This window comes from Balaenoptera musculus, chromosome 11, assembly GCF_009873245.2.
Source record: "Balaenoptera musculus isolate JJ_BM4_2016_0621 chromosome 11, mBalMus1.pri.v3, whole genome shotgun sequence".
Lineage (NCBI taxonomy): Eukaryota > Metazoa > Chordata > Mammalia > Artiodactyla > Balaenopteridae > Balaenoptera > Balaenoptera musculus.
The window spans coordinates 59,987,127-59,998,950 of record NC_045795.1 but is presented as its reverse complement, the minus strand read 5'-3'; positions in this window follow the sequence as shown (position 1 = coordinate 59,998,950).

Sequence of the window (11,824 nt, the reverse complement as noted above, 5' to 3'; positions counted from 1 at the left end):
GGTATGTTCTTTTTTTTAGACAATGCTATTACATACTTCATAGACTATAGTGTAAACAACTTTTATATGCACTGGGAAACCAAAAAATTCGTGTGGCTTGCTTTCTTGCTATATTTGCTTTATTGTGGTGGTCTGGAACTGAACCAGAAGTATCTCTGAGGTCTGCCTGTATTAGCACTAATATAAAGTAAATCCTTAAATGTTGATGGAAGGGGCCATACATTTTTTTAAAGTTGCTTTTGCTGTCTACATGTGTCTCCAACCTTTACATTATTGGTTCTTAAACTTTACCATGTGTCTGAATAAGCTGGTGTAAAAAGAGTAATTTTCTGGCCTAACTCTCGGAGATTCTGATTTTGGATATCCATGGTGATGCCCAGACCTTTAGTGTGGACCACATTTTGAGAGAGGTGCCTTGAGCAGCAAATGCCTGGGGGGTGTACCTTGATGAAGAGCTTGCCCATTTCACAGTGATCTTCAGGAGAGAAACCTCTAAAAGTAGTTTGGGTGGTATCAGTTTAGAAGAAGAGAGAAAAGTAAGTGAAATTTGGTCTGTAGGGAAAAAAAGAAAGGGGCAAAGAGAACTGATGTAGCTTACGAAGAGTTCTTGAGGTCTCCACTGCCAGAAGGTTCGTGGGGGTTGACATTGGTTACCTTTTGCTGTTTTTGTGGTTTATTTGCATGTTGGATGAAAGAATGAGGAAAATTTTTTTCTTATATAAAGTTAGTACACTTCAAAATAGCTCTTGGGTTAAAGAGAGCGCAAAGTGAAAGCTGCAGATGATTTAGAACTGAACAGCAGTAAGAATAGATCATAGCAGGGTCTAGGGGATGTGGCGAAAGGTGGTACTTGGAGCAATGTTTACAGTCTTGGATGCATTCTTTAGAAAATGAGTTTGAAGGCTTGCAATTCAGAAGGTTGGGGTGGGGGGTGGGATGGTGGTGGGAAACAAAAAAATTAACCAAAACCTAAAAACCAAACAAACAGACCACCAGCCCCCTTCCCAATAAACTTAGAAATAAGATACACAACAGAGTTTGGTGTTTGTTTATTTATTTATTTATTTATTTAATTTATTTTTGGCTGCATCGGGCCTTAGTTGTGGCGCACGGGATCTTCATTGAGGCAGGCGGGATCTTTCTTTGTGGCACGGGCTTCTCTCTAGTTGTGGCATGTGGGTTTTCTCTTCTCTAGTTGTGGTGTGCAGGCTCCAGGGCGCGTGAGCTCTGTATTTGTGGCGCGCAGGGTCCAGAGCACGTGGGCTCTGTAGTTTGCAGCACGCAGGCTCTCTAGTTGAGGCGCACGAGCTCAGTAGTTGTGGCGCATGGGCTTAGTTGCCCCGCGGCATTTGGGATCTTAGTTCCCTGACCAGGGGTTGAACCTGCATCCCCTGCATTGTAAGGCGGATTCTTTCCCACTGGACCAGCAGGGAAGTCCCCAGGGTTTGGTAAAGATGGCAGTTGAACATGTTAGCATTTACATCCTCCTGAAACTCCACTAAGATAGTAAAGAGATTAAAAATTAAAAAGCATAAACTCAGAAGGACAGTGAAAATAAGCTGATGACAACATTTTGGAAGCTCAAAATCAGGTGAAAGAGTTGCGACTTTTAGCAGAGCTGAGAAAGGTAAATCCTAAGCCACATTGCAGGAAGCTGAGCAGCACCCCCATGTGGCAGAATTCCCAGAAAGGCTTAGGAACTGAAGATTCAGAAACCTCTGGAAGAAGGGGATGCTGGTGGGGTGAAGAACAGGAAAATTGGCTAGAAGTCTTTAAGAAGCACTTAGATTCCTGGTCACTTCCCCACCCCTCTCTTCTCTGGAGCAGTAGAGCAGGAATTTTGAATGTTGGGGAACCACACTGAACGTTAGGTCCTTCTCTGTCACCCCCTCACCTTCTACTCCTGGTTCTATCCAGAACCTGCTAATAGACTTGTGCACCTTCTAGGCTGGAAATCAGAACTTTCTTTGGGAGATGTGATCAAGTCAAGTGAAGAGACCAGTGATTCCTCAGTAAAATAGCTCTACACAGAAGTGCCAACTGTGCACGCAGAACTTCTCACCAGCTTTTTGATGCTCCATTTTTAAATATAAAATAAAAAGCCAAGGATGTGCAAAAGGCTGAAGCGGGGGGGGGGGGGAAGAAAAGCCCAATTGAAACAGACTATGCAGGAAGAAGAAAATTTAGCATCCTAAGGTTACAGAAGATGTTTGCAACTAACCCTGAGACAATAGATTGCTGTAAAAAAGGAAAATTCAGAGAACAAAAAAGAACTCTTGAAAACTGAAAGTTGATATCAGAAATGAGACACTCAGTGTCAGCATTGGAAAATAAAGTCAAGGGAATCACCCAGAAAGTATAACAAGAAGAGGTGAAAGTGGTAAAAAGAGGTCCAGGATAGGTGACCTAATAGTTAAGTAGGCAGTAAAGAGAGGAATAGAGACATGGGAGAGGAGAAAGTCATGAAAGAAATATCAGTACTTCAAGGAGATTTCCCAGAATTGAAGTCTAGGGCTTTGTGCCTTCATCAGCCCGTATTAAGAGGAGGCCCCAAGTATTGGAGTAAGACTACCCTGTCCTCAGGCCTCAGGCGGCAGGAATGAAGTGAGAGCCTCTCTCCCTAGGGGTCCAGACCCCCCCCACCATCCTGCAGTCTCAGCCTTCCCATTGTTAACAGCCCTGAGACTGTCAGAGCATTCTCAGCACATACTATGTGTTTGTCTCAGTCACCACAAGGAGCCCGGACCTCCAGGGTAACCGCCACCTCCTGCAAATGTAATCCTCTACATCTCTGCAATTCCCCTTTTTGTCTTCGTGTGTTACCTTTCTCCAACTCCTGAAAACTTCACTCCACTCTCTGAAGCTGGCGGCCCATTGGTAGTGAAGGTGCCTTCGTGCTCAGCATCCCTAACGTGGCCTTTACCTTCTCGCTGTAATCAAAACCTGCTCGTCCCTTGAGGGTGCTGTTTCCCAGGCACCCTCTGAAATGGTGGTTATATTTCTTCCACATTCCTAATATCACATAGCTTGGGTCCTCCTCTTTCTCTGTGCCAGTTTCAGGCCATTCTTCACCTCTCCCTTTTCCCCAAAACCTCCACCTTTGAATCTTATGTCATCAGGCTGGAACCTCTGGGTCACATGCCCTCGTTCCTTGAAGATGTTAGCTTGTGGCCTGCTGTCACTCTGTTCAACATTAATCTTTTTTTTTTGGCCTTACCATGTGGTTTGTGGGATCTTAGTTTCCCCGACCAGGGATTGAACTCAGCCCCATAGCAGTGAAAGCACGGAGTCCTATCCACTGGACCACCAGGGAATTCCTCAGAATCCATTTTAACACATTTAAGCAGAAAGGGATTTCCTACCTACCACTAGGTAGCTTACAGAATTTCCAAAAAGGAAACAAGCTGGGATGCCACATAGACAGATGCCAAGAAAAATGACCAAGGACAGTACCAAGAGGCTCCAATGGAAACCCAGCAGCTGCTGGTGCCTGCTACTAGACTGCCACCCCACCCCACTGAAGAGAGAGGCTAGACCTCCAGGAGGTTTGCTACATATTCTGAGAAAAAGCAAGTACACCCACAACCATTTTGGTAGGATACTGACTGTATGGTCTCAGGACCTTTATTTCCATCTTCTGAGAAGCTGTACCGGCTCAGTGGAAATTGGTTGTATGTGCACGTCTAAGTAGCAAGGGCTTCTGGGAAATAGTTTTTGGAGTCTACCTGGGAAAGTGAGAATTATAATGTGGAGAAGTCCTAAAATGGGGAAAGGATTTTCAAAATATCTTGGGCAGCTATAAAATAGCAGATATTCATCACAGGCATAGAAAATGACTGAAATCTCTGAAGAATGTACTATATTCATGGGTAGAGAAGGTCAATATCAAGATTACAATTTTTGCCAAGTGAATTTATACGTTAAAAGCAGTTCCAATCAAAATTACAAGGGGGTTTGTGTGTGTGTGTGTGTGTGTGCGCGCACACACGTGCAACCTTACAAATTGATTCTAAAATTTATACAGAAGAGTAAAGGACAAAGAATAGCTAAGACAATTTTGAAGGAGGTGGGAGATTTTGTGCTACCAGATATTAAATATATTGATCACCAAAACAGAACAAAACAAGGCAAAAACAAAGCAAAAGCAAAATCCCCCAAAACCTAAGATACACTGTAATATGATTTATATGAATTAAAACAACAATATACTGTTTAGAAATAAACACATTTTATGCAAAATTATACACATTTATACAAAATACAGAATTATAGAGAAATAAAGTGTAGTGGGATCAAGCATCAGTGGCACAGGCTGAGAAAATATACTTCTATTCCTCTCCCCTCCTTCCTCCTTTACTCTCCTCTTACTGCTTCTCTCATTCTGTCCCAGATTCCAGGAACCCAGTCCCAAATGCTGCCCCCCAGTGGTCCAGCACCCCCCGCCTTTGCCCTATGTCTTTTCTGAAAACAATAGTAGATATTTTGTTTCTAAAATATCTTGCATTAATGATTCTTAAACTACTTTACAAAATGTGTTCTCTTAACACCCTTATAAGTAGATCAGTACAAATATATCATGGCTGTCCAGAAAGAAATTATGTGATTTGCTGTAACCTAAATACATTGTTTTAAAAGCTAGATAATATAGAAAAGAATATATTGCTTAAAGAAAACATTTTGAAACTTTTATTACATGAAGCCCAATTATAAGGCTGGCTCATATATTTCTCATAAATGAATCAGTAATGAATGTTATTTCATTTCTACCAACCTACCTACTAGTTACAATAGATTTGTGGTGTTATAGGAAATTTCGGTTGGTCAGAATTTTCAATTTACACCTTTGCCACCTTCTCAAGGACACCTTGGATTTTACTAATGATAAAAATATATACTTGCCCTGTGCTGTTTACCATGCAATATTAAAGCACAATGCACTGCAAGTTAGATTTTCTTTTTTTTTAATTTATTTATTTTTGACTGTGTTGGGTCTTTGTTGCTGCGCACAGGGTTTCTCTAGTTGCCGCGAGCGGGGGCTACTCTTCATTGTGGTGCGCAGGCTTCTCATTGCGGTGGCTTCTTGTTGCGGAGCACGGGTTCTAGGCACACGGGCTTCAGTAGTTGTGGTGCACGGGCTTAGTTGCTCCACGGTGTGTGGGATCTTCCTGGACCAGGGATCAAACCCATGTCCCCTGCATTGGCAGGCGGATTCTTAACCACTGCACCACCAGGGAAGTCCCTAAGTTAGATTTTCTATCTCAGGTTTGTATAAAAAGAAACTCCAGAGATGGTAAATGATCTTGCTTAAGGGACACAGTGGCTAGAGACAGAACTGAAGCATTTCGATGCCCACTTTCAGCTCTGATTTTAACTTTCTAAGAAAAACAGTCTCAAGTATAGCAGGAGTTTTCAGTGTATCAAGTAATTACTTACATGGGATAGATTATTTTTTTCTTGCTGTTGTTTTGCAGGCAATCTTAGCAGCTTAGTTGCAATTTGTTCTTCAGTGACTACTAGCAAATTGGTTAATTATGGAAGGAGTGATGTCCATTAGATAGCAAAAGTGCAAATAATGAGTCTCAAATGTATAGGTAGCAGAAATGTGAAGCCAAATTGTGTCCGTTCCTGAGAGGGAGGTTCTCTTTATAGCCACTGTTGTGCTGGGGCAGGGCAGTTTTCTTGTACCTTCTCAGCTCTCTCATTTTCCATAAACAAGATGTTTGATTATTTTATAAACAGTTGAGAAGAGGTGTCTACATTATTTCCACTTTTAATCTCTTGATCATATAAAATGGCTTTTAAAATTTTTTAAGTTTTTTTTTTTTTCTAATTAGAAATACATGTTTTGAGCAAAAATCTTGCCTAGAAAAGTATCTAGGCCTGAATTTCACCACCTTTAATACTTTGGTGAACACACAAACACACTTAATACTTTGGTGAACACACAAACATACGTGCACACACACACAATGAATGTGCATTCTGTAATATGCATATTCTATCATAGACTCCTTTTTTCAGTTAGCAGAATACCATGCACATGTCCTAGTCGACAAATGATCTATAATATCATGTTTAATAGCTACATAATATTGTACTGCATGGATTTTTCTTCTTCATGGAACCAGTCTCTTATTAATGAACATTTAAGATATTTCCATTTTGAATCTCTTTAAATACTTTGATGAACACCTAGTACATACATGGTTGACACAGTCATGATTTATTATTTTTTAGCTCATGTCTACAGTTTTTTTTTTAAATAAAAGAAATAGAACATTTTTCATAAACTAAGGGTTCCTTTGATACCGAGTCCAAGCTCGTCCAGCTCGCTGCACAACAGGCCAATAAATCGGGAGACGAGTTGGTGGTGCAAGGAATAACGGCTTTAATGGGAAAGCTAGCAGACCGGGAAGAAGGCAGACTAGTGTGACAAAGAACCATCTTCCTTCAGTCAGAATTCGGGCCCCTTTTACACAGAGGAGGGGGAGGGAGAGGGGGCCTCTGCAATGCCAACCAATGGCCGAGTGGGACCACTAACAGATGCTCGCTAACGGCCCTGCACTAACAGCCATGTGCCCACCCTGCCCCTATTATACCTTGTGTTCTGTTTCACTCTTTTATTATTTTTCCAGAGCTAATCTATAAATAGTAAATGGCACTACTTTTCACATTTGAGAAAGTTGATGTCGGTGCTGTTGTCCCAGAGATGCAGGAGACAGTTATGCCGTGTGCAATCATGTACGCTAATTCTCTCTTCGTCTCTGTGGGTTATTAGTCTCTCGCGTTTTTCAGCAACACCGCAACGAGGAGTAGCCCCCGCTCGCCGCAACTAGAGAAGGCCTGCGCACAGTAACAAAGACCCAACGCAGCCAAAAATAAATAAATAAAATTTAAAAAATATTAAATTTACTAAAGATAACAGTATTGTTATTATGTAAGAGAATATTCTAAGGAAATATATCCACTGAAGTATTTATGGGTAAAGGGCCACAATGTATGCGAATTACTCTTAAATATTTCAGAAAAAATTGATCATCTATCTATCTCTGTCCATCCATCCATCCACCCACCCACCCATGGGAGAGAGAGAGAGAAGGAGGGAGAGAAAGAAAAAGCAAATACTAAAAAATATGGAGCAAAATGTTAATAGTAGGTGAATGTGGGTAAAAGGTAACAGGTTTCATGTACTATTCTTATTCTTACAACCATTCTATAAGTTTGAAATATAAAGTAATATACATGTATTTTTGGATATTCAAGGACTAAATAATTTAACCATGATGTTACAAGAATATGTGTGCTTCAGAAAAATGAGGAAGTAATGTAGAAAAAATTCAGAAGATCTAGGAAATTGGAAATCCAGCACAGGAGAAGGAGAAAGGAAGCCCCAAGAAGGCAACAGTAACCAGTCCAGACTGGAATAGAAGGATAAAGCATTGTGGGAGAGAGAGCTGAAAAACAAACAAACAACAAACAAACAAAGAAGGAACTGATAGGGACTTCCCTGGCAGTCTAGTGGCTAAGACTCTGTGCTTCCACTGCAGGGGGCACGGGGTCAATCTGTGGTTGGGGAACTAAGATCCCGCATGAGGCGTGGCGTGGCCAGGAAAAAAAAAAGGAACTAATAGATTACTTGAAGTGTTTTGAGTGTTCAGAAAACATATTGTTTCACAGATCTGTGGGAGAATTTGGAAAAAAATAATAAGGGGTAATACAAAACAAAGCAAATTACAGAAGAAAAAATCCAGGCAACTGTGAAGTACAGGAAAAGCAAAAAGTTGAGTAAGAAAATGTAGTCATAAATCATAAAACACACCTTGGCTTATCAAGTAACAATATTTAAAGTCATGATAAATAAACACTATATTTTTTTATAACCAAAATTTGTGCTATAATTATATTGGGAGAATGATGGAGTATAATGAGATGTAAAAAATTACATCCTCAATGAACACAACCAGATAGAACTCAACAGATTCTATCTAAAATTAATAACTCTGTGAAGAGCAGTATAAACATATGTGGCAGCTACTGTTGGGTGCCTACAAAACAGCTAATCCCTTTCTTCCCTCTACCCAGATTTTGTTCAGCATTCCCTACTTCCACTGGCCACATGTAGCAGGGGACATCTCCAAGGAGTAAACGCTGCTTGGTACAAGTTGATCATGCTGGGCCCATACCCCCCCCCCTTTTTTTTTTTTTTTTTTACCAGCCAGGGCATGGCAATGTGCTGTAATTCTAGCTGATGACACGCTAGGGAGGGCTTCTCAGGGGTTTCAAGGAGTACATTTTTCACTCTTAATGAAAGAGACACATAGCAAGTGGCCTTTAGGTATTGTCATATCTGGACGTGGTGCTCAGAGCTCCTGCAGTCATCTTGTGAGCCTGAGGGGAGCCAGACAAGATGGCAGAGGGCAGAGCCCAGGGAGTCCTAGAGGAGGGGAGCCCTGGTCACACTACACCTTATCCTTTCTTTTGAAATATCTTTTAAAGATACAATTAACATAAAATAATACACAATTAAAAAATAGAAAATTGTACTCTTCACCATCTGAATCCTTCGTCTATATATTACTGTGAACAGAGTGTACGTTATTCTGGTCTTTTTGCATATGTTTACATGTGTGTATGTATGATTTTTTAATATACATATGTATGTATGAGTGTGTATACACGTACTCGCTCACAATTTTTTAAACCCCCGATGGAATTATACTATAGACCAGTTCTCAAACTTGAACGTGTTAAGAATGATCCAGAGGACTTCGTAAACACAGATGACCTGGTGCCATCCCCAGAGATTGCCACACTGCAGGGCTTACGGCTCAGTCCTCCCAAGGACCAGTGGACAGACTCACCTGCAGTCCTGCCACCTCAGACCCTCTGAATATGCACGACTCGTGTCCCCATCCCTACCATTTCTCTTTCCAATCCTGGGGGAACAATTATCTTCATTCTTGATTTCCCTCCCAACCAGAAAAGCACAAAGCCTGCATTGCATCCTCTCCCCAGTCTAGTTAATGCCCTCAACAAATTTATACTTTTAACAGCAAATGCCTGTTCTTTAGATATTGTTTTCATGCTAAACTCTGATTTGCAGTTCCTTTTTTTTCTTTCTTTCCTTTTTTTTTTTTTTTCTTTTTTAAGAAAAACACTTATTAACTGCCCCCATAGGGAGAGAAAAGTCCAGATTTTAGTTTGTGAGATACCTGGCTACTGTCCTGGGAGAGGAAAAACAATTATCATCACTTCTTGATGATTGACAGCAGCAGAACAACAAAACTAAAAAAACTCCAAATCACAAGCCGCTTTCTTAATCACCCTCCCACATCCACAATATGCCAAGATGCCGCAGTAAGCTCTGATAAGTCATTGGATGAGCCTTTGCATCATGTTTTCTGCCTTGTCCTTGACTGATTTACCATGTTCTTTACAACATATATCCCCCCAGAAAGATGACATGCTCATTTTATTTGATTTTTCTACCTACCCCCAAACCTAGGTCTGTTATGGAGACACTGAGAAACAAGCTGGCAGAGATCTCCAGGGAACATCAACTGACCCGAACCTAAAATGCTAGTTGTTTCTTAGAGAGAAACCTCAACACTCTTTGATGCAGAAGAGCCCCCAGGTGGTGCTGACCTCCTTCCTGCTCCTGCTGTTGGGACTGGGGAGCAGGAGAGGAACAGCTTCCATTTATTCCGTGTCTGCTTTAAGCAGGTCCAGGGCAGGTTTATTTTCTCCTCCTTATGAGATCACAAGTAAGAGTGCTGATCCTGACTGGTGTGGGCCTGGAGGCGGCCCATCTCCAGGTGTCCCCAGCACCACCTTCTTCCTGCCTGGATTCCTGTTGTTGGTCCCAGGAGTCTAATGTAAGCTTCATCTACTGTGCCATCAAGGGCCCTACTTGTGGAGGTAAGCCACTGGCGGAATGGCCAGGCAAGGCCACCAGCCAGGATCCAGTGTCCTCACGTTCACAGTGGGCCCTTTTTGGACCCACACCTTGCTCCATTTCCCTCATCTCAAAGGAAAAGCCCCTCCAGCATCCTCGAACTCCCAGTCCCCTTGGGAGTTTGCTCAGGAAGTTTGTGCCACGCAGGCCTGGGGCGCCATACCTGGGCCTGGGAAAATCACTCCTTGCCTATCTGTGTCTTAACTTATTGGGCCCTGGGGCTGCTGGGTTTGTTTGTTTTGTGCTAATACAAGGGTAGTTAATTAAAAAAAACATTGTCTTGTAAAATGTTCCCCAGTCTTGAGTTGTATGGTTACTTCCTCTGGGGATTGACTTGTTCCTCTCTTCTCTATTTCCTGTATCCCGGAAGTTTGTCTAGAGGTTTGATTAGGTTCTGGCAAAAACTTGTGATGGTGATATTGTGTCTTTCATACTGCATTTCAGGAGGCACTAAATGCCAAGACTCCCTACTATTGATGACCCTAAGTTTGACCATTTGATTAAGGTGGTGACCACTAGATCTTTCCATTGTAAAAGTACCTTTCTCGTTGAAATCACTATATAATTTATGGCATGATACTTCAACATCATGCTAATTTCTTATTCCGCAACAGCCTTTTGTATAATCGTTTTAGAATCCATTAATGATTTTTTTCCTGAATCGGTCACTGGGGATTGCAAGAGAGTACTTTTCCAGTTCTATCATTTCTTCTATGTTTATTAGCCAGTATTCTTCTGTAAAGAAGATCTTTTTAGGGAATTCCCTGGCAGTCCAGTGCTTAGGACTCCACGCTTTCACTGCCATGACCTGGGTTCATTTCTTGGTCAGGGAACTAAGATCCTGCAAGCCACACAGTGTGGCCAAAAAAAAAAAAAAAAAAAAAAAGGATCTTTTACTCTAAGTATCACTGTGGACTCATGCTTTTTTACAAAATTATCATTCAATATATTATAATCAATTATAATTCTTCCTCTTATTATTCTTAAATTATCCCACATTTGCCCACTGGGAGCCCTTTCAATCTGGCTTTTGTGTCCTCTGGCCATGTCCTAATTAGTCTTTGATCATTTTTGTGTTTTCTGGCTGATAATTCCCATCCCCATCCCTGAAATCAACCATTTCTCCCAGGAGCCCTGGTTTGGGGAAGATTATTTAGAAACTGAGAGCTGGGAGCTACTGTGTTAGCTTGACCATGAATTGTCCAAGGCTGGGATTTGTTATATTTAGTCTAGTTCTTGGCTGTGGGGCTGTTGGACTTTTTTCTGGCTTTCCAACTCACTCTTCACATGGAAACCCAAACTGAATGATAAGTAGATCTCTGTGAACCTGGTGCTAAAAGATGGTGATCAGGAGGCATCAATTGTTGGTTCTCATTTGAACTTGCAGCCATTGTGGTGGTTTTTTGTTTTGTTTTGTTTTGTTTTTAGTATAAGAAAAGTAAATAATCCATGATTGGCTGACATGTCTAACTCATACAGCTATCTCATTCCAAATAACTGACAGAGTGCCTGACATGTTGAAGGCTTTCAATAAGTGCTTTTTTTTTTAGATAAAGAATTTTTCAAAAAAATTAATTAAGTTATTTATTTTTGGCTGCGTTGGGTCTTCATTGCTGTGCGCGGGCTTTCTCTAGTTGCGGCGAGTGGGGGCTACTCTTCGTTGCAGTGCGTGGGCTTCTCATTGCGGTGGTTTCTCTTGTTGTGGAGCACGGGCTCTAGGCACGCAGGCTTCAGTAGTTGTGGCATGAGGGCTCAGTAGTTGTGGCTCACGGGCTCTAGAGCGCAGGCTCAGTAGTTGTGGCACACGGGTTTAGTTGCTCCGCGGTATGTGGGATCTTCCCGGACCAGGGATCGAACCCGTGTCCCCTG